The 24333-nt window shown below is 45.1% G+C and overlaps 1 long non-coding RNA gene across 1 annotated transcript; it reads left to right on the forward strand.

Moving 5' to 3' along the window:
• The first annotated feature begins 146 nt into the window (after nucleotides 1–146).
• LOC310749052 lies at nucleotides 147–23794 on the forward strand. The gene is made up of 2 exons (XR_014541464.1): nucleotides 147–256; nucleotides 23521–23794. It is a non-coding gene; the product is annotated as an uncharacterized lncRNA (long non-coding RNA).
• Nucleotides 23795–24333: the final 539 nt, after the last annotated feature.

Consider the following 24333-nt stretch of genomic DNA (forward strand, 5'->3'; position numbering starts at 1 on the left):
AAGGTCTAAGGGACAGTGGACTGGCCCCCTGCTGAAAAAGTTTGCTGGCCCCTGCATAATCTTCTCATCTGACCAGGTACTTCGTCTTTGCTCTTTGCTCTCATTGCAGAAATGTGAGAACATCTGCATGTCTGAGCTCTATTGCTCAGACGCCATTTTAAGTAAGACTAAAGTATGGATTTGTATCTGGATTACCATTTTAAGCCTGTCTGAGCAAAGTTGCTGTTATTTGTTATGCTTCAACAAGTAACACTGGGTGAGAAAATGTCGTTTTTACCTTTTACAGGACTCTTTGTGTGATTGTTTTAAAGGGGGAGAAAAGGGGGAAATACCAGGAGAATCCAACCTGCCTCAAAGCATCCTGGATTACTTAAACGAAAAGACTAAAAGTAGCCGATTTAAGCTTCCCTTTTAAGATGCAAAGGGGTGCACTCTGCTGAACCCACAAATGTGAGGAAGAAAGGATAAGATCTGATAAGTATATCCTCTTCTAGCATCTATACACCCCCCTATATGGTAAAAGAATAAGAACTGGGTCCTTGAATGCATGTTTGGGTCCTGGCTCTGGAAAGTTCGAAGACTACTGAGCTAAAGGATGCATGTTGTATGTACAAAAAAGGGCAGACCTCCAAGTGCTCACTTAAGACTGCACTTAGGAAGCACACTTGGGGATGCAACCAAGCAAGAGGTGGCGATGTCCTGCTTTTACAGAGATGGGTTTCTCTGTAATAATTTCAAATTGGGTGGAGGACAGCGAGCATTTTTAAAAAAATAACATTAATTTTTATTTCAATACACACTGGGGGTTTTGGTGAAGGGCTTATAGGATCTGAAGAGAAACCAGAGTATAATACAGGTTACGGTTTCAACAAGGAAGAAGCAAATTCCATTTGAATACCCAAGAAAATGGCTCCTCTGCTGTTTCTGAGCAGTCTTCAGATCTTGTGCAAATCAAGTTTTACCCAACTTCTTGAAAAACATAGTTTTCTTCGCAATCAGCATGGCAGCCACACATGTGACCCTTAGACTTTTTAAAGACGTTCGTGCCACCCGCTACTTCAGTAGGGAAGATTAAAAGAATGGAAGGGGACGACGACAATGAAAGTGGAGAATAATTAAAGAAACTTTCAAGTTCACGGGGAACTTTTCTCTCTGTATTGGTAACCTTTGCTGATTAGTGGTGACCTCAGACAGCCTGGTCTCCATAGCAGCAGCTGCCTTATTCAGGATTTGCAGGTGATGCTATAAACTCCTGCATATTTTCTCATTTTTAACTGGTAAGATGCCAGTTTGAGAAGAGGAATGACGTGTGGGTTTAGGAAGGCGCTGCTTAACCCTTTCCGCCCCCCTTTGCTCAGAATTATTCTTTCCTCTGTATAAGGAAAAAGAGCCAGTGTAGTGTAGTGGTTAGAGTGTCAGACTAGGACCTGGGAGACCAGAGTTCGAATCCCCACTCAGCCACAAAGCTCACTGGATGTCCTTGGGCCAGTTACTACCTCTTAGTCTAACCTACCTCACAGGGTTGTTGTGGGGATTAACTGAGGGGGGGGGAATTATGTATGCCATCTTGAGCTCCTCAGAGAAAATGCGGAGTATAAGTACAACAAATAAATAAAAATACAGGGTGGACTCACATCATTCATGACGACTGCCTATGCTGGCTGTAATGAGAGCTGGAGTACAACAACATCTGGAAGGCCAAAGATGAGATACAGGAACCCCTCTTCTCCCCTTGCCCCCAGCAGGAAAGAAGCAAAGCAGTGGGCTTTGATTAAATAAGTGCCAGGAAAGGGATAAAGTTAAGTTCTCTCACACACATTTCCAGCACAACCTCCACGGTTCATTTTAATATCCAGGAGACTGTTTATGGATATCCCATGCAATCCTTCAAGTTTGGCCTTTAGTACATTCAATCACCAAAAATCCCTTCTGGATTAAGACCAGAGTTAAGGCTGTCTCGCGTTGGCTCAAGTTCCACAAAGCTGGGAAATTAAAAGCTAAGTCTGGTGCCTTAACAGACCTGCCTTGTGACCAGCAATTAAGTTGTGCCGTATCAATATTTGTGCCTACTTGCATCTTTCTCCTCCGTTCACCCACACTTCCTCTGAGTTTTGCAGACCAAAATCCAACTGCAGAAGCTTGGTCTTGGAACAAGAAAGAAGCCCCATATCCCTAGTTTTGTATTGCCTTATGAAGCCAGAGGACTTCTCCTGTGAGGATCTATGCCTGTCCCTTGCTTATATCAGCAGCTGATGGAGGGGATGAGAAACTTTCCTCCTGTGAACTTCCTGCAGCTATCTTATTTTAGGATCCAAAGCATTATGTCTTAGTGCTTGTCCACACTTGTCTTGCCAGTTCCCCCCAGGAAAGCCCACTGCTTACCCCTGAATCGGAACAAATGTCAATTGGTTTCTCTGTGGCTTGATATTTGTTCACATTCAGCAGTAAACAGTGGGTTTTCCTGGGGGAAAGCGGTGGGTCAAACAACTCATGCCTTGAAAGCATGGGAGAAGAGAAAAGCCTCAGACCCATGTTTTCTAGGCACAGGAGAAGCAGAAGTGTAGCCGAACCCTTAGTTTCTGCTTTGGATTGCAGTGGTCAAGTTCTACGACTGAGGTCACGTTTGAGAATACTTCCTTATTTGTTTTGTTGCATATCGTACAGCTCCGAGTGGTTTAACAATCAACCCCTCTTCCTAGGCAACTCTGGGGCATGTAGCTCTGGGAGGAGTGTATGGGTCTCCTAACAACACTCAGCACCATCACAAACTACAGTTCCCATAATTCTTAGGGGGAAGCCCTGACTGTTTAAGGTGGCATCACAGTGTGTATTGTGTGCATATGGCTTGGGCTCTGGGTGAGAGCTGGGAGGCTGATAGGTGAGGAGATGAGCCACCAGGAAGGTGGAACTTCTATCTGTACACATTTTGTTAGCAATTTTTAATGATGGTTACATTGTGCGTTTTTGTGATAGCTGTTGTTTTAAGTTTTCTGCGCACCACATGGAGATATTTTATATATATTAAGAAGTGTCCAAATGGTCTAAATAAACACATAAAAGTTTCAGCTGAACAGGGTGGTAATTCTGGCTGAAGGCAGCCAAGCTTTTGACACATGGGGCTAACAACCTTTCCAAGGTACTTTGGCGGTTAATTGCTTTTTAAAGCTCATCTTGGAAATAATAATAATAACAATTCTCTCAGGTATGATAATAAATTACCTTTGTTAATAGATTTCCCACTTATTAAGAGATTCCCCATAGCCTTCCTGAAACCTGACTTCTGCACCCTGATAAGATCAACTTGATAATGTATAAACTCCAGCAGTCCTGGAGTTTTATTTATCCTGGTTAAGGATAGCTGCTGTATTCCATGCTGTGGTAACCTCCCAGCTGGACTACTGCAGTACATGGGTCTGCCCTTGAAGATGACATAGAGACTTTAACTATTGCAGAATGTGGTGGCTAGAAAGTCTGCAGGTGTAGCCAGATGTAATCATATTACACTGATCCTAAGGGGGCTGCCCTGGTTGCCTATTTGCTTCCAGGCCCAAATCAAGGAACTGCTGCTGACCTCTATAGACATAAAACAGCAATAGAACAACCTCCCTAGAACAACCTCAAGTCTTTAAGGCCCAAGAGGCTCGGTGGTTTAGACCACAGCGCCACCCGATCAGAAGGTCGGCAGTTAGAATCCCCACGACGGGGTGAGTTTCCATTGCTCTACCCCAGCTCCTGCCAACCTAGCCGTTCGAAAGCATGCCAGTGCAAGTAGATAAATAGGTACTACTGTGGCAGGAAGGTAAACGGCATTTCTGTGCGCTCTGGTTTACGTCACGGTGTTCCGTTGTGCCAGAAGTGGTTTAGTCATGTTGGCCACATGACCCGGAAAGCTGTCTGTGGACAAACGCTGACTCCCTCGGCCTGAAAGCGAGATGAGCACCGCAACCCCATAGTCACCTTTGACTGGACTTAACCATCCAGGGGTCCTTTACTTTTACCTTTACCTAATCTTTAAGGAAGGGTTGAAGAATCTTTTCCAGGGGGGTCTTTGACCACCCACAACCCCAGACCACTACACGATTTCTCGAGAGGGCCAAACAAAGAGGCCTGGAGCACTAGACATGGCCCCCAAGCCTGAGATTCTGTACCCCTGATTTAATATGACACCAGACACTATTCTTTGATCCTAGATGAGCCATTCCTGCTGTGTGTGTGTTTGTAAGAAGCCAGGAAGCATTTGCCATCTTCTTCTTCTTTTTTACAGAAGTACTACTAAAAAAAGAAATCGGGGTGCAACATTTAATGGATAGGTTTGGTCAATTAATAAAAAAAAAAAAACATTTCAAGTGCAAAGAGTCACCATGGCAAGTGTACAGGTTTGAGAATTTGATTCTACACTCTACAGCTGGGCAAAGCACAGGAACATCTGCTGCTTAATATATATATATATATATATATATATATATATATATAGCTGCAGGCTTTTTCTGTTAAACTGTCTTGCTTTCTGAAATGAGTTTCCTTCTCTAAAGCTAGCCATAACAACAACAGCAGCAAAATTTTAAACAGTAAACGATTCCAAGAGAGTCTGACTGGGACACACTGAACACACAGAGAGAGACACACGCAAGGAGCATGAAACGAAGAAAAGCAGGGATGGGGAATCTTAGGCCTGGGAAACAAATGTGGCCCTCCAAGGGCAGATCCATAACATACATTTAAAACATACTGCTCAAAAAAGCCTGGGAGGTATAGTTCTCCCCTCACAGAGCTACAGTCCCAGCACCCTTAACAAACTACTGTTCCTGGGATTATTTTGAGGAAGCTGTTTGCTTTATATGTGCCGGGATAGCTCTGTCGGTGAAGCATGATGCTCCTAATATCTTAATCCTATGCTCTTTTAAAATGTGGGGTTTTTTTGGGGGGGTTATTGGGTTGTTGTTGTTGTTGTTGTTGTTTCGATTATGTGGTTTTATATTTTGTGGTATTTATTTTGATTTTATTCTGTGAACTGCCTGAGACCTGCAGGTATAGGGCAGTATATAATTTTTTTTTTAAATAAATGTTTATTAGAGTTTTACAGAACATAAAAATCAAACACTACATATACCAACACACACAAAAAAAAAAACAAAAAACAAAAAATTCACACATAATACAGAAAAAGAAAAAAGAAAAAAAAATCCACTTTTAACTTTCAAGATTTCGGGCAGTATATAAATTAAACAAACAAACAAATAAAATTTCAGGGTTGTGGTTTCAAGTCCACATGGACAAAAGAATCCTGCATTGCAGGGGGTTGGACTAGATGACCCTGATGGTCCCTTCTACAATTCTATGATTCTATGGAAGCGCTATAACTGTATGGTGTAAATCTCCCCTTGGTGGGTCTCTTTATCTGTTGCAAAGGCGGTCAAGGTTCTTGTGAGGCTTATATCTGTACAGGTTTAATCATCTAAAGTTTTACAGACCCTTTCCCTCCCCACAGTGTATTTCCAGTGCCCAGAGCTGTGTAGTTGTGCCACTCACAGCCCTCTATTTTAGTCCTTCCCTGCCTTAAGTCAGCTTCAACTCAGCTTTTATTTGCTGCTTTTGAGACTGAGGTAACATTCCCCTTATAGCTCCATTGTTTCTGGCTGCTGCTAAGGTTGTTTCTGCCTCTGTTCCCCCCCCTTCCCCCCCATCAATACCTTACCATGCAGGTGAGGGCTGCTTTGATGTCTTCAGGCTGCTCTTCCAGCCAAGCAATGCTGCCTCTGGCATAGCTGTGTTTACACCCAGCTGTGTCCAGTAGTGTAGTGGCAAATTCGGAAATGTGGGGTCCCTTCATAATAGTCACAGGCACGCCCTCTTTTAAGACTATACAAGTTCTAAGATTATACAACAATCTTAAAATTACACAATAATAATCTTACAGATGTATTGCAATGATCGGTGCAGATCTCCACGAGTTGCCTTTCAGCTAGATCTAATATTTGTAGGTAACAGAATTTGGACACTGAAATACTTCAGGTTTTCAGTGTTCCTGGATGCTTAGCTTTGCAGCACAAAGAACAACTCCTCCTCAGTGCTCTTCCCACACACCTTCTCCAGAATGACCCTAGAAGCCAATCCTCAGTGGCTGACTCTTGTCCTTTTCACTCTGATTGGCTCCAGTCAGCACAAAGCATGAGAAGATGCCTTCTCAGTGGCTCAAAACTTTCCCTTTCATGCTGATTGGGCAGCTCTAGGTTACTGGAGAAGAGTCTCTGCTAGGACCTTGCTGCAAAAATATCAACAGGCCTTCAACCTCTTGTGACCCCAGACCATTACACCTCTGGCTGTGTCCCATCTAGTAATTGGACCTGCTCCAGACTCCCTAACTACATCCACCTTTCAGGATATACATCCTACGAAGGTGACCTATGATAACATTCAGTTACATATTCTGCCACTCTCAGACACACTTGATAGGGACGTGGTAGAGGGCCTTTTCAGTAACTGCTCCCAGATTATGGATCTTCCTCCCTTGAGAAGTTAGACTTGTTCCTTCCTTGTTGATTTTCTTGTTCCAACAGGCTTTTGGGAACTGAACGCTTTTAATGAAAGGGCTGGTGCCATGCTGTCATGGATCTCTTCAGAAGTGCACACGTTATTTATATATAATGCTGCTACTCCTCCCTTCATGTTTGATCTATTCCTTTTGAATAGGTTACACCCCTCAATTTCTACATTCCAATCAAGAGTCTCGTCCCACCAAGTTTTCAGTACTGCCTATTAGGTCAGATTTGCCATTCCATATTAAGAGGTCAAATTCATCTTGCTTGTTTCCCATACTCTGTACATTAGTATAGAGATAACTGAAACCATGAGTCATTACCTTCAGCTGCTTCCTTCTTGTAGTTTCCTGCCTGTTAGCAGTTTTTTGGAGCACCACCTCAATTTTCTGTACATCAATGATGCTATTATCCCCAGTACCAGGTGTTCCCCTGTCATTTGTAATATTGTCTCCCTCCCCCTCAGGATTTAGTTTAAAGCTCTCTTGATCTGGTTCGCGAGACTCTTAGCAAACACATTCAGCCTAAATGTGTCAAGCAAACAATGAGCAACAAGAAGCTGCTTCTCACAATTCTGCCAAAAATGCAAACTCTATGGAGGGGAAACTTATATCCCAATTGAGTTCATGCCTTGGGGTGTCTTGGACAAGGAGAGAGGGAAAATGCCGATGATGATGTCAGCTGCGGTATAATTTTGGTTTGGAGAACAACAAAACCAGCCATATGGAAGCTAAATACGAAATCCTGCCTGGAGCAAAATTAAGTGAGCCAAAAATAGTTATCCTTAGGAGGAGACTCACCAGCCCATATGGGATGACATATGCAGAGTGCAGGGAGGGAGGGGATATCCACAGCAAGGTTACACTCTGGGGTGATCCTTATAAAAACACTGTAAATGTTTGTTCCGTGCATGGTAAATGATCAGCCCTGCGTGCTTCCCTGCTTGTTTCAGCAAAAGCCTCTCTCCAGGGATGGAGAACCATTTCTAGCTTGAGGACCACATTCTCTTCCGGGGAACCTTGTGAGGGCCACATGCCAGTGGTAGGTGGGACTAGATGCAGAAGTTCGCAAAGCAATGTGTTACTCTTACCTGTGCGCAGTAGGAGCATTTCCACTCTCACAAACATCCTTCTCTATCCTTCATCCAGTCAAGCAAAGGGCATTGTGCGGTTTTAATGACATACTCCAGCCAAACAAAACACTTGGGGGTGGAAGAGGGCCATTGAGAGTCCTGATGGTGAAATGAAAAGGCGTGCAGGGAATATTTGGGCCCCAGGGCTGAGATTTCCCACCCCACCTTATAATGGAAGGACTCTCCTGCCCAGGAGGACTCTCCCGTGTGAGTGTCTGAGGGCCCTGCTCCTTCCTGTCACTCACCACCTGGCCCAGGGCGGGGCCTGACAGGCCTCACAGGGACGGTTGCTGTCACTGCTGCTGCGGCCCAGGGGGGTCTGGAGGGGCACAGAGTTATTTTTAAAATGTTTTAAAAATTTCCTTTTCCTTTTCCATTCCTTTTATTTATTTATTTTTTTGTATATGCGGGGACGGGGATGGGGGTGGGATGGATGTTTAGTTGGGAATTTGTTTGATTTTAATGGATTTGTAATTTTTATAGTTTTTTATTTGTATTGTTTTTTGTTTTTGTTTTTATTGTTTTAAGGTCTTATTTTGTTCTTAAGGGGAGGGGTCAGGGCTGCCGGGGAGTGGGTCCCAGCCAACAAAATGGCTAGGGCATGTTCCACAGAGGGGGATGCGCTGGGACAACTGATCTCAGTGATCACGGGTAGGAGGAGGAGTTACGCTAAGACCAGACCATGTCATTACAGAGGAGGCAGGTTTAGTCGTTGTTTGAGGACTATCCCTGCCTCTGGGTCTGGTCCTGACCGGACGGATACTAGAATCAGCAAGGGATACCCACATGACCTGAAGGTGCTGCTGTGCAATGCCAGGTCAATGATTCATAAGACCACTGCCATCCATGACTTGATCATGGATGGAGGATTTGACCTGGCATGTGTAACAGAGACTTGGTTGGATGAAGCAGATGGGCCTGTTCTTGCCGTTGCTTGTCCACCAGGTTTCTCTTATGCACAGCAACCCAGGCCTTGTGGGTGGGGAGGGGGGGGTTGCAGTGATTTTTAGGAAGTCATTAGTTTGCACCAGGCGTCCTATTGGGAAGACCCAGTTCTCTGAGTGCATGTTCTGGAAGTTGGGCAATAGGGGCAGTACAGGATTCCTTTTGGTGTACCGACCTCCCCGCTGCACCAAGGATTCCCTGCCCGAGCTGCTTCAGGTCGTGGCGGATGTTCTCATGGAGACACCTAGTTTGGTTGTCCTAGGGGATTTTAATATCCATGCCGACACGACCTTACAAGGGGCCGCTCGGGACTTCGTGGAAAGCATGGCCTCCATGGGGCTGTCCCTGAATAAGTTTGGCCCAACCCATAGCCGCGGACATGCCTTGATCCTGGTGTTTACCTCCATGGATGTTGGTGATCTGACACTAAGTAAAAGCGAAACGAAAGAAGTGCCATGGTCAGACCACTTCCTGGTGCAACTTGACTTCTCCACGACCCTTCCCCTCTGCAGGGAGGTGGGACCGATTCGGATGGTCCGCCCCCGCCACTTAATGGATCCAAATGGTTTCCAGAGAGTGGTAGGGGATGCTTTATCCCATGTTGATGGCCTTTCAGCTGATTCCCTGGTGGCCCGCTGGAATGTGGAGTTAACCAGGGCTATTGACTGTTTGGCTCCGAAGCGCCCTCTCCAATTGCATGGAGCCCGGACAGCCCCGTGGTTTTCCACGGATCTGAGGGCAATGAAACAATTGTTGAGACAGCTAGAGCGCTGGTGGCGGATGACCCATTCTGAAGCTGACCGGACACAGGTTAGAGCTCAATGTCGAGCCTACCAAGTGGCGGTAGTGACGGCGAAGATGACTTTCTTCACCACCTCTATTGCATCTGCAGAAAACAGCAGCAGGAGACTTTTTCAGGTGGTCCGCAATTTAGCGGAACCACCTGCTACATCAGGGCCCAGTACGGGCCACATGATCTCCTGCAATGATTTTGCAAAGTTTTTTGCAGATAAAGTCGCTCAGATTCGGGAAGAGGTAGACGCCACCGTGGGAGCAGGGCTGGGGCGGAAGAGTGCTAGAGTCCTGTCTAGTCAAATTGCGTGGGATCAATTCCAATCTGTTACCTCCGAGGATGTGGACAGGCTGCTTGGACGAGTGAAACCAACCACCTGTCTCCTTGATCCTTGCCCATCCTGGCTTATAAAAGCTAGCCGGGAAGGGCTGGGCGATGGGCTTCGTGGGGTGGTGAATGCTTCCCTCCATGAGGGAGCCTTCCCAGACCCGCTGAAAGAGGCGGTTATTAAACCGCTTCTTAAAAAACCATCTTTAGATGCGGCCACAATGGCCAACTATCGCCCAGTCTCAAATCTTCCATTCTTGGGCAAGGTGATTGAGCGAGTGGTTGCTGAACAACTCCAGGCACGCCTGGAAGAAGCGGACCATTTGGATCCCTTCCAGTCGGGATTCAGGCCTCATCACGGGACTGAAACTGCCTTGGTCGCACTGGTTGATGATCTCCGGCGGGCTAGGGACAAAGGTGAGAGCTGTTTCCTAGTTCTGCTGGATCTCTCAGCGGCGTTTGATACCATCGACCATAACATCCTTCTGGACCGTCTTGAGGGGCTGGGAGCTGGGGGTACTGTCATACAGTGGTTCCGCTCCTTCCTCCTGGGCCATGTTCAGAAAGTGGTGGTGGGGGATGAGTGTTCAGACCCCTGGGCTCTCACTTGTGGGGTGCCTCAGGGTTCTGTCCTCTCCCCCATGCTTTTCAACATCTACATGCAGCCGCTGGGAGAGATCATCAGGGGGTTTGGGCTGGGTGTTCATCAGTTTGCGGATGATACCCAGCTCTACCTCTCTTTCAAATCAGAACCAGTGAAGGCGGTGACGGTCCTGTGTGAGTGTCTGGAGTCAGTTGGAGGATGGATGGCGGCAAACAGATTGAGATTGAATCCTGGCAAGACAGAAGTACTGTTTCTGGGGGACAGGAAGCGGGCAGGTGTGGAGGATTCCCTGGTCCTGAATGGGGTAACTGTGCCCCTGAAGGACCAGGTGCGCAGCCTGGGAGTCATTTTGGACTCACAGCTGTCCATGGAAGCGCAGGTTAAATCTGTGTCCAGGGCAGCTGTGTACCAGCTCCATCTGGTACGTAGGCTGAGACCCTATCTGCCCGCGGACTGCCTTGCCAGAGTGGTGCATGCTCTGGTTATCTCCCGCTTGGACTACTGCAATGCGCTCTACGTGGGGCTACCTTTGAAGGTGACCCGGAAACTACAACTAATCCAGAATGCAGCAGCCAGACTGGTGACTGGGAGCGGCCGCTGAGACCATATAACACCGGTCTTGAAAGACCTACATTGGCTCCCAGTACGTTTCCGAGCACAATTCAAAGTGTTGGTGCTGACCTTTAAAGCCCTAAACGGCCTCGGTCCAGTATACCTGAAGGAGCGTCTCCACCCCCATCACTCTACCCGGACACTGAGGTCCAGCACCGAGGGCCTTCTGGCGGTTCCCTCACTGCGAGAAGCCAAGTTACAGGGAACCAGGCAGAGGGCCTTCTCGGTAGTGGCGCCCTCCCTGTGGAACGCCCTCCCACCAGATGTCAAAGAAAACAACAACTACCAGACTTTTAGAAGACATCTGAAGGCAGCCCTGTTTAGGGAAGCTTTTAATGTTTGATGTATCACAGTATTTTAATATTCTTTTGGAAGCCGCCCAGAGTGGCTGGGGAAACCCAGCCAGATGGGCGGGGTATAAATAATAAATTATTATTATTATTATTATTATTATTATTATTATTTACTTATTTCAGTTAGATCCATCCTGGCATCTCTTTCCAACAGACAGAAAAAGCATCCATAAACTATAACTAATCCAGAATGCGGCAGCTAGGCGGGTGACTGGGAGTGGCCGCCGAGACCATGTAACACCGGTCCTGAAAGATCCACATTGGCTCCCAGTACATTTCCAAGCACAATTCAAAGTGTTGGTGCTGACCTTTAAAGCCCTAAGCAGCCTCGGTCCTGTATACCTGAAGGAGCGTCTCCACCCCCAATGTTCAGCCCAGACACTGAGGTCCAGCTCCGAGGGCCTTCTGGTGGTTCCCTCATTGCAAGAAGCGAGGTTACAGGGAACCAGGCAGAGGGCCTTCTTGATAGTGGCGCCTGCCTTGTGGAACACCCTCCCATCAGATGTCAAGGAAATAAACAACTATCTGACTTTTAGACTTCCCTGTTTAGGGATGTTTTTTATTATTTTATCGTGTTTTATATATTCTGTTGGGAGCAGCCCAGAGTGACTGGGGAATCCCAGCCAGATGGGCAGGGTATAAATTATTATTATTATTATTATTGATGTAAAGTCATGGCACTGAATGTATGTGGAGTTCAAGGTGGTGGTCTACAGTTTGAAAAAAATGAGGGGGGGATGCTGGACTGATAGAGCAGCACTCTGCTTACATTCTTACTGGTCTCTCTGCACCATACAAATGTCATTTTCATAAGTCGTAGAATTAGCAAAGGAATTTCTGAAAAAGCATATCGATTTTGAGTGAGACCTAGGCCATTTGGTTGGTATTCTCCAAGCTTCTTTGCCCACGCTTTGCCTCAGCGACCATTTATAAGCTTTCAATGAGAGAATTGTGTTTGAGGCTTCCTTTTGGTGTAAAGTATTGTCTTGTTACAATGACAGAGTAGTAGCCTGGCCTAACCTCACAGAATAGTGCAATTCCAATGATAACAATCCCATCTATCTAAAGTGGAAACTTGCAATTATGCTTCCTCTTATAAGACAGCTTTACAAATATCCCCATCTCTGGCAAGGCAAAATGATTGCTCACCTGTTTTCTAAAGGGCAAAACATATCTATATCCTTTTCTTAGCTGCGGGCTGCAACTCATTAGCCCAGGGATGGGCAACATGTGGTCCTTCAGATATTCTTTGACCACAGTTCCCATCATCCCTGACTGCTGACTAGGCTGACTGGGGTGGATGGGAATTGGAGTTCAGCAACACCTGCAGGGCCACAGGCTCCTGATCCTTGCCCATAATAACAGGATACACGTTTCTTTGCCATTTTGCATCATATGATACCCCTTTGAACACCCAACTCCCACCAACCCCACCCAGCTTGGCCAAGAGTTAGGGATTATGGGAGCTGAAGTCCAACATGTGAAGGGCCACAGGTTCCCCAGTCCTGGTTTAAAGCCTGTCCCCTTTCCCCCCATTTGTGGAATGTTGTCAAAGATGTAATCTTTTGTCACATGATCCAATTCTTATAAGCACAATGAATGCACCATAGCTTGCATCCTGATTTCTCCCTCTCTCCCATTACAGTGGTACTTCGGGTTAAGAACTTAATTCGTTTTGGAGGTCTGTTCTTAACCTGAAACTGTTCTTAACCTGAAGCACCACTTTAGCTAATGGGGCCTCCTGCTGCCGCTGCACCGCCAGAGCACGATTTCTGTTCTCATCCTGATGCAAAGTTCTTAACCCTAGGTAATATTTCTGGGTTAGCGGAGTCTGTAACCTGAAGCGTATGTAACCTGAAGCATATGTAACCCGAGGTACCACTGTACAGAAGAAGAAGAGTTTGGATTTGATATCCCACTTTATCATTACCCTAAGGAGTCTCAAAGCGGCTGACATTCTCCTTTCCCTTCCTCCCCCACAACAAACACTCTGTGAGGTGAGTGGGGCTGAGAGACTTCAGAGAAGTGTGACTGGCCCAAGGTCACCCAGCAGCTGCATGTGGAGGAGCAGGGAATCGAACCTGGTTCACCAGATTACGAGTCCACTGCTCTTAACCACTACACCACACTGGCTCTCAATAGGGATTTTAAAGGAAAAAAACATAGCGCATTACTTATACAGTATGAATTTAATGTGTGTTCTATGTTGTGGCTTTTATACTAGGGGATGAGGACCTCAGGCCTAGGGGCCAAATGGGCTCTTCAGACTTCTCTGTCTGGCCCTCAGAACTCTCCTCAGGTCACACATTCTTTCTCTAGGCTATACCTTACACTGGCCCTGATCACACTCTGAGTGTTCTTGCCTGGCCGGTATGTGTCCTTGAACTCTGATCCTGTCTCTTGCTTTTTTGGATGGAAGATAGAGGTGCATGAGAGTCTCTGTGTGAACTACCCTACTGTATAAAGGTAAAAAAAATACATTTATTGCACCAACCACATTTGCCTCTGACCCAACTCACTACTGCATTCCCTCCAAGTGTCCCAATTTTCCGGGGACAGTCCTGGAATTACAGAAGCCGTCCTGGTTTCTGATGTGATCTCAGAATGTCCCGGCTTTCCTTTTTCCTCCCCTCCATGTCTTGGAGAACAATTTAAAGTGATGGAGAAATCAGGACACACCATCCTTTATGTGTGTAGGTAGGTGTGTGTGTGTAGGTGCAAAAACTATGTCCTGTTTATACTGAAAATAAAATACCTGCACCAAATGAATGAAATGGTGACTCTGGCATATAATTTTGAAGGAAAATGTTACCAGTCCACTTCAGATTCTTTAACTGCAATGTTTCAGTAACCAGACATTTTTAAGGAAACCCATAGAGTGTTTATTCCTTTTCTATAAATGGAGCATAGCTGTCAAGTGTCCCTTATTTGAAGGGACAGTCCCTTATTCCAGCGCCATGTCCCGCTGCTGTCCCTTATTGATAGATGTCCCTTAAATGTCTCTTAAATGAGGTCCCTTAAATTTCAAAGGAAGCAGCTCCTCTCCCTCCCTCCCTCCCTGCCGGCCAGGGAGGAGGGAGGCTCCAACTGTGTTGCTTGGCTGTGTTGCTCACCCCATAAGAAGTCTAAGAACGACTGGGGGGTGGAGCTTGCATGCCTTGTGTGTGGCTAGTTAATGCAAGCTGAGGGGGGTTTTGAATGCTGGACACCATTTTGTTGCACGTGCTGCTGTAAACTTTGCAGTGCAAAGCCAGACCGGGAGCCATCTTAAGTTGAGGCTGCATAGGCCTTGTGGTGCGTGTGATTCAGATTCTATTCAGTTGAACCTCTGGTTACAAAGTTGGTTGGACAGTGTTCTCGAAGCTACCAGCATGAGTTTGACCAGACTGCAGGAGGACAGGAAGACTGGAGTGCCTGGAACAGGTGAGGCTGCAGGTCCCTTATTTTGGCTGCTGGTCCCTTCTTTTCAAGGCTGCTGGTCCCTTATTTTCAAATCTGTAAGTTGACAGCTATGAAATGGAGGCTTACATTGTCTACTCAGAAGTACGTTCCACTGTATTCAATGGAGCTTACTCCCAGGTAACTGAGTAAAGACTGTGCAGCATAACACTGTAATCCTGAGCATTTTTACTCAGAAGTAAGCCGCACAAAGATCAGTAGGATATACTCTCTGGTATGCTCCTGATCATTTTCACAGTTTCCATTATTATTTTTATTCCTTTTCTCTTACAGGAGCTCAAGGCAGCTTACAGCTAAAATTTTATTTCATTCCAGTTATCTGTTGAAGATATTGTACACGATCCCTTCCTTAGCACATTTTTTTCTTTACAATAATCCTTTGAGGTTGTTATTGGCTCAAGGTGACAGATATATATGTGCATATGACGTATTATGTGTGCGGCAAGATCAAATGAGGGAGAAGCTTTGGGGGTAAAACAGGATGTCCCTATTTTCATCTGAGGAATGTTGGATACTGGTGTGTGGCCCTCAGAAGATCACCTAGAAGGGAATGTGGCTTACAGGCAGAAAAATATTCCCCCACCCATTTATACAACTGTAGTTTTGCACCCCTGCTAATGTTACAGGATTTCGGACTCTGCATTATATGAAAACGCATTAAAAGGGAGCAAATTGTGTTCTCTTATGAAGGCAGGTAGAAGAGCATAATGTGGGGATGGATGCTTGAATTAGCTGGCATCTGCTGCCTGTAGGCTATCACACATTTCCAAGGCCCCAGGGCTCTCAGGTAGAGAAGAGACGGACTTCATTGCAATTAGGCAAGAAATACTGCTGGGATGTGTGTGTTTTTTTTTAAAAAATGCTGGTGCTTGTGAGACCAATTATCTGAGTACTGTGAAGGTCACACTTTTCTAGAGCAATCTCAAATTTGTGTTTGATCTTTGCCAGAACAAAAAGTAAATCTGTCATTGCCATCAAACACTCATATGGTAAGCAGAAGAACAAGAAAGGGCCATAGCTCAGTGGTAGGGCATAGGTTCCCAGGTTCAATCCTGGCATCTTTAGGTAGGTATGGGAGAGAGGACACACACACACACACACACACACACAGAGAGAGAGAGAGAGAGAGAGAGAGAGAGATGAAACCCTGGAGAGCAGCTGCCAGTCAGTTGTAGACATTATGGAAATAGATGGACCAATGATCTGATTCACTATAAAGCAGCTTCTTAAGAGTGTGCCTGGGCATTCCATTTTAACTGTGCCAGTTCAAATGGAATAATGCCCTTATGCAGAAAGCATGATGCACACATGCTCAGAATCCTGTCACTTGCTGTGCTTGCCAGCTGACCGTGTGATCTGTTTCCACTTCAAAGCTTATTTCTTTTCCATGTAGCCCAAACTGAAAGTTCCATGTCTGATGTTTGTTTTGTTTTCACATGTGCAAAGCATCTGCAGATACTTCAGTCGTTTAAAGTGTAATCCTATGCAGGCCTGCTTGGAAGTAAGCCCACTGAGTTCAACAACACCAACTTCAAGGTAAGGGCTTTATCCAATATTAGCCTTCCTTGGAATGTATCCACTGAAGTGAATGGACATAACTAACTTAGATGTATTAATTTCAATGGGTCTGAGTACACCTGAGTTGGATAAAACCCTAAGGCTACAATCCTATATGCACTTAGGGTTGCATTCAACTAAATCCTACTCAGAGTAAATCCATTGAAATGAATGAACCTAAGCAAGTCATATGTTTTAATTTTCATGGGATACAGCTCTTAGTGTATGGTGTGTATGGGCCAAATGACTCCTATAGCTTGGTCCACATTTCCTAAGAACCTAAGAATAGCTCTGCTGGATCAATTCAAAGGCATATCTAGACCAGCGTCCTGTTCCACATCTTGGTCAAGCTCCCAAACCTGGAAGCTCTCAAGCAGGGCATGAGTTCATTAACCCTCTTCTACCATTGCTCCCCAGAAACTATTATTCAGCATCATGCTGCCTTGGAACTTGAAGATTATAGATTGCTATCATCTCTAGTAGCCATTACAATATCCTAATTTGGTGGTGGTGGTGAATTTTGCTGCTTTTTACAATCACTACCATTTTTTTTATTTCCTCTGTTTTTGTATCCACAGCATTTAAATTTGTAAATGTGATTTGTGCAATACATCTTGGAGTTGTTGTTTTTTTAACGCAACAGCTCTTGGCCATAAGCAATAAAAATGTGATCTAACTTAATTGGGTGTATCGGAAATGGGGAGGCATAAAGTAACTGAAACCTGCAGCAAATGGTGCATGCTGAGTATACTGTACACAATTTTTTATCTAAGAAACCAGGGCTGGGGAGGGTATGAACAATCCATAATGTTCTGCTTTGGAAACTGGATGAATTAGGCAGGAACTCTAAAATCCAGGGAGATGTTTGCATGTAGATAATTTTGGAGTCAACCTTCTTTCTTCCAATTTGAGCTGTCTCCCATGCTCAAATTGGATGGACATGGAATAAGCTGTTTCCCAAAAGAAGAGAAATGTCAGTTCATTTCTAGAAGCATTTTTCTGTGTGGGGCAGTGTAACTATGCTAACTATAAGATGTCTCAGGCTTAAACACAGGCACGACTCTTCTTAAACGTCAGTTACGAAAAATCAGCTATTACACTTCAGGTGGTAAACATTCAGGTTTCTAGAATAGATGGTAAAATGCTCAACTCGGTTTCTGTCACTTAGATATTACAATTAAATGCTTGCAACACCGCTTCCTTCACAGCTTAATACTTTGGTTCATGAATGAGGGGCACTTCTTCTGTCACCCACTCTGTTAACAATCCCACACTTGAGGTCTTCTAAATGGTTTAATAGGCCCAGGGGGGTCACCTCACCCCTTGTGACTGGGTTGGGAGTCTTCTGTACCTGGAAGAACTCTCCCCTCCAGGCTATACTGAGACCCAGGTAGCCTGTATTCCCACAAGATCGACCTCTCCTGGTTCAGTCACACCCCTCCCAGAACACTCCTGTCTGTATGCCTTTTCCAGACCCTCACCCGTTCTCCCTATCCAAGACTCTGTCCTCTCGCTACGGATAGTCTCCTCAGTGTGTATGTTTAACTTCCTTCAGAACCAGTTCTCCTTATCTCACTCCCTAACTCCCAACTCCAATCAAACCCTATCTCTTAACCTGAACCTTCGCCACTTCTCAAAACCAAACCCTACCTAACCCTCTCCCTCAGAAACCGCTCCTCAAAGAAGAATGGGAACTTTTTACAAGTTACTTAAAAAGACAACACAATGGACTGGACTCCTTGGCAGGTTTTGAATAAACGTACACAAATTTATTGATTGTTAACATAGTAAGACAGATAATATAAAGATTTATACAATTTTACAATATGCAGAGAATAATATGTGTAGAGAAATCAGAGAGAGGAGCTGAGGGAAGTCTCCGGGGGGAGGGTTTGATGGGGAGGTGAGGGAAAAGGGGGGAAATAATGAATAGGATATGTTTTGATATTTTGTTATGTTGAAATTGATAATATTTTTTTTTAAAAAAAGAAACCGCTCCTTTTATTCTCTCCCCCCTCAAAGTCAGCGAGAGACTACAGCACTAGGGTACTGAAACCAGTTCTGGAAAGCTCAAAGAGTGTACTCAGGACCTGCTTGCGGGCTTCCCAACTGCATCTGGTTGTGAGAACAGGACACTGGACTAGATGGGCTATTGGCCTGATCCAGCAGGCCTATCTTCATATTGCTCACCCCTCACTCTACCCTCAGCCAACCCCTTCTTGCTTACAGCCGGTCTGGCGGGAAACACTGCCTTTCAGCTTCCTGTTCCTTGGACTCTTGTGTTGCCCTTGCAATGCTCCTCAGACAGGAGGATGGGAGCAAAACTAGGATTACTTGGCTCTGCCTACCAGTGGCTCTGGTTCTGCCTCTGGTTGGCCTTTGCCCTGGCAGTTCCAATGAGCACCAGCCACCACTGCTGGAAAGATGAATCTTGATGACATCCCCCAGCTGTTATATGCAATAGAAAAATGAGGGGCCCCTGATGCTATCTCTTGAAAGAGCTTCTTCATCCTTGTGTATGTTTCTGACCTCGCTCCTTGACATCCATTCCCTTTCTACTTTTATCTCCCTTTCATTTTTCTTCCCCCAGAGGGCTCTTTTCCTCTGCTCACAGCTTTGCTTCTCACCCAAGCAATTTGTCTGCAAATGGGGTGTTCTCTTCCAGTCCCCACGGGAGATAAACTTTGAAAAAAGAAAAAAGACCAGGTCTGCATTATGATTTCAAATACTTTTTGATGGAGTGCATTTCTCATATAGATGCCAGGCTTCCCTACTGCTGAACATCAAACCTTAAAATTCCTTTCCTGCTTCCTAGGATGAATCTCAGCAGTCAAAGAAACTCTCTGCTGGAGGCTTTTCTCTCTTTTTTTAAAGTCCTTTGAGTCATTTGGCTACTTTTAACTCTCTGTTTACAGGGCATCATTTTATCAGCTTAGCCCCTTCCAAGTTACTGCTTCTTCTTCTTCTTCTTTTTTAGTGAAAAGTGCTTGCTGCATCCACTTAAGGGCCATAAGAGAAAATATACAATCACCATATGAATACTGGGCAATTGTTTGTGTTTGAGAAGTCTGATGGAAGTTCTCGTGGATTATGGGCTCATTTGCCAGTCTGACTTAGCCATTGAACAATTCCATGGTTGGATCCTCAGTTGCAAATGCACTTACGGGAATAGTGGAAAAACTATTGCAAAACTAGTAATGGATAAGGATCTCGAGCAGGGGTGTGTTTCGGTACAAGGGTCATATCACTGCAGGGAAACTTTGGAGGTGAGAAGCAAAAGGGGGGCAGACCAGTTAGTTCAACTCTTGGGTTGTCACCAACACAAGTCCTACTGAGAACAGTCCTCGTGAAATTAATGAGTGTGACTAGTTTAGGTTCATTGGTACACATTGGTCTAGCTGAGGTTCCAATTCTACTCTGAGTAGAACTTCATGAGGGAACAGTTGAAAAACAAGAGTGAAAAGAAGCCTAAAATGTTTCCCGATAATGAGCACTCACACTTTTCATTGTGGGTGCCCTTTGTGGGTTCGCGCGTGGTGCTACAGTTCCCAGAGAGCGTACTGGCAAACAGGGACTGGCTTGCCTCTCAGTGTTCATTTTTGGAGGTTCACGCCCAGCCTCAGTAATCAAGTTTCTCGCTGGGAGGTGGGGCCAGCCCCACTTACAAATAGGGGGTAGAGCCGACAATAGCCAGGCAGTCGGCTCTGGAGATTCACCCTCCCTACCCTCCCTTTGTTTAATGTTTCTTGTTTGCAGGTCAACTTTTTCTTCTTGTTTAGTGGGCGCTGCTACGGTCTTTGACTGGTCGCTGTTGAAGGACCGGGAAGAAATTTTCCTGCATTGGCAGGTTTTGTCTTCTCTGTAGCAGTTCGTCACAACTTTGGTGGTTATGGCCTTGGGTGGAATCCTTTAGTCTTTTCTTCCCTATAATGGGGGTGTGTGTGTGAAGTGGTGATTCACCCCCTGCAGCGGCAATTCCAGGGTCCCCCTCTTAAAGGGGTTATATATATGGGTGTCCCTGGCCATACACTGGAAGGTTGTCAGTGAACTACCCTGAGTGCGGGGATATGGCCTTGGCTGCCTGCTATACTTACGTCTCGCAGAGCACCCCAATATCCCATTTACCCTGATGTGCCCCAGTTCCCCTGCTGGAGGGCTGGGAGGGATACACGCCCAAGGCCTAAGCCAAGGTCTTTCTACATTTGGAAGTTTAATAAAGTTGTGGCCTAATTTTAATTCCATATAACATTGTCAGAGTCTTTATTCCTTCCTTATGATCCCTGGGGGCTGGTGCTGTCGCCACCTGGTCACGCAATACCTATCTACTAGCCGATAAGACCTACTTACTAAATACCACCCTACTAAATGATAAGCTGACAATTGTGGTGCAAAGGCCTGCGTGAATAAAAATCAGGGCCAAACCTGCATCCAGTATGTGGTGAGAGGCCTCTCCATCAACCTCCCCCCACCCTTACTCACCAGATCAATAGTGAGGAGGCTCAATTTGCACATAAATAAAGCTGTGTTGGCATTGAAACAGTGGGTGGAGGCAGTGATAGTTTGGATGAGGGTCAGGATGCTGAAACTGAGTCCTCAAGCTTTCTTGCAGCAGCATCCATAAATCCTGGGAGCCATGGGAACAACATTTCCCCCTTGGTCTCACTGGTGTCCTTGGATGTTGTCACACAAGGTCATTGCAATATCTAGGGTCTAGGATGTTGTACCATGGTGGTTGTCACAATCTCTCCCCGCTGTCATTGCATCCAAGTAAATGGGGGAACAAATTATCTGTCTTCCACACCAATACAGGCAAACATGCACTGCCCTGGGGATATTAAAATGTTGAAGATTTGGGGTCATCATCGCATGGGTGAACTAGTCCTAAAGGGAAGAAGGATATCAGAAGAGCACATTAAATCTTGAGCATCCTCTTCTTATGATTCAGCGAAAGAACAGTTCTGATAATGTATGTTAAATATCACTCAAGGAGAGGGGACTTGAGGGAAAGGGGTGCCCATGTTTGGAATTTAAGCTATCTGTATTCATTGTTGAGAAAAAGAGGCGAGCTTGCGGTACACAGCAGGAATGTAAATCAACTCAATATTTGCAATCTTAAGTCTGGCTGGTGCAGTATATTCCAATTCATCACTCACAACACATCAAAGCCAATTTGGAGGCTTGTGCTGCAAAGGTGACTCACAGGTGCTTATCTGTGCAGTTTGTCCTGTCACAGATATAACGGCACTGTAAAAGATGATTGTCGCTGTATCACTTATTCAAAGAAGAGCAAAGACTCCGATTCAAACAAAAGCCATAATGATGAGTGATGTCTTTCCACTGCATTGTGTCAGGTGGGACAGCAGCTATGTTCAGTTCTATATGCTACAGGATTGCACAGGCTCCAAGATTCACCCTATATGTGTGCACTTTTTTAAAAAAAACTCTTAATAATAATAATAATGATAATAATAATAATTAATTTTATTTATATCCCGCCCTCCCCAGCCAAAGCCGGGCTCAGAGCGGCTAACCTCATACAAGTAAGACAATGCATAAAAACAAGTGATCAATAAATTAAGATACATCCCACAATTAATTCAAACAAATTAAAATTAAAACTGGACAAGTGGTAATCTTCAGGTTAAAATTAAAGGCGGTTACCAACTGTTTCCACTGAAACCTGTGAGCACCTGTGAGTGGCTGGGAACCTCCTTTGTGCTTGTTCTTATACAAGGAGAAAATAAGTAGGACCGAACCCTGACCAAAGGCCTGGCGGAACAGCTCTGTCTTGCAGGCCCTGCGGAAAGATGTCAAATCCCACAGGGCCCTGGTCTCTTGTGACAGAGCGCTCCACCAGGCCGGGGTCACGGCCGAAAAGGCCCTGGCTCCTGTCGAGGCCAGTCTGATTTCTCTGCACTGGCGGAGGAAGAGGAGTGCGGGGGGAGCGCACCGCGTCCTGCAGCGCGATTCCCAGGGTGCCATTGTGGCTGCCCCCCACCCACGCTGAGCGCCCCACCCCCGCAGGTAGCATGCCCCGCCCCAGGACACGCCCCCCGCCCCCGCCTGCTCTCCACCCCTGGTGCTGGAGCATGAAGCTCCGCCACTGTCTCTCTGGGGCCCGGAATTTTTAGGATGTTGTTATTTGCAGACCGTAAGGTCCTCCGCGGGGCAGTCTGTAATTTGGGTTCTAAAGTACTACACATGGAGCAAAATTCTGTGTTTTCCATTCACTATAATGGGGACTCTAAAAACAACCACACACACAAAAGAACACCCAGTCTTATTTTTCCCCCTTTTTGCCAAAGTGGATGAAATTTAGAGGCACAGGGACCCCCCTAGTATGGATTAAGCATATCAAATTACAGACAAATAAGTCTAGGGACTTTTTGTACTATATGTTTAAGTGATTCACTTTCTTCCATAATATGTGACAGGGGAGACAATGGTGGGTTTTGACTTTCTCTTTTGTACTTGGCTGCCTTGTGTATATTCTTGCCTGTTCATGTTTCAAAAACTTTGCAGCTTAACACCAAAATTATATCTATCCTGGTATCGTTTATGCCTCCTCTGGGCTTTTGCAGAACTCCAGTAGGTCCTACAATTCTAGGCTGCCTAGAATGCTGCCTGCAGATCCCCTTTTTGTTGCTTCTGTTGTTAAAGCAAAACAATGTAGGGTTTCTGCAAAACTTTTAACTTTTATTCTTTTTTAAAAAATGATTGCTATGCTTTAACAACAACAACAGCAGCAGCAGCAACAAACAATCCAGAGCTCTTCAATCCTCCATGGGGAACATTTTTCATAGACTCACTTCTTCAAAGCCCATGAACCTGGAGAAATGTAGAAATATTTAAAAAAGCAGAGAGGAGCAAACGACACAGAAACAGAGCAATTGTGTTTTTTGTGTGTGTGCTGATGCCTTCATGTCCTGCTCAAGGGCTTCCCAGAGGTGATGGAGAAAATAGTAATTTGATGATTCCATTTTCTTTTGAGCCTGTGGCCTAGCTAAAGTGAAAAGGCCTGGGCCTGTCTACCTTTTACAGCACAGACCTAGCTGCTTTTAGGTACTGTTATGTCGTAAATAGTCATTCTGGAACCCTGAAAAGAATAAAGTGTTAGAATAGAATCCGTGGTGGCCATTGCATGCATGAAAAGAGAATTGGCTAGGCATGGCAACTGTGATTAATCTTGAACTGTTTTGTAGACAGATGAAAGAAGATATTGGAACACATTTAATGAATAGGAAAAGTCTTAATGAAGAAAGACATTGAAAAAACGAAGAACCAAATGATTTTGATTGGACCAGGGTGATCACATTGGGTTGCAACTGTTAAGAATGCTGTAATCCTTTGACTGGTGAACAAAAACCATGTGTGTAATCTGGAAGTGCAAATCACTTTGGATGTGATTCTTTGCAGCCTCCTTATTTTTGAAGTTGTCTCTGTGTGAACTTGTATTTCATTAAAGTCCTTTCCTTTTACTTGGAGTCTGCCTCCTTTTCTTTTGGGTTGCTGGGAAGGATACCTCTGGTCTAGCAACCCCTTTTAAATTTATCCGACAAAGGCATCTGGTTGACCACTATTTCTGATCAAAATTTACCCAACTGTCTTGAAAGGCAGTTTCCAACCATCCAAGTTGAAAGAGGAAGGGGGAAAACGTGCAGCTCCCCAAAGAAGGGATACAGCTCCTTTCTCATCTGGTGCCTGAAGCCGTTTGATTTCAAAACACGCCTTTCGGCATCTTCTGAAGCCTTTGCCAAAACAACATCCAGGAAAAGTGATGTTGAAAAATAGCAAAAAAAAAACCACAAAAAACCCAGCAGCTATTTATAGCCACTTTCAAGTGTCTTTCTTCTTTTGCACCTGCACAGACACCAAATTAAATCCAACCTGTAAGTCAGCATGGTTTCCAATAAATCAGCAACGATTTGGACAAGTTCCATTGTCTTCATTCATTTGAAGCCGTTAAATATGCACTGAGAAGGAAAATTGGACAACAACATGTGTGTGGTACACAC

Source organism: Podarcis filfolensis, assembly GCF_964270895.1.
Source record: "Podarcis filfolensis genome assembly, chromosome: 14".
Taxonomy (NCBI): Eukaryota; Metazoa; Chordata; class Lepidosauria; order Squamata; family Lacertidae; genus Podarcis; species Podarcis filfolensis.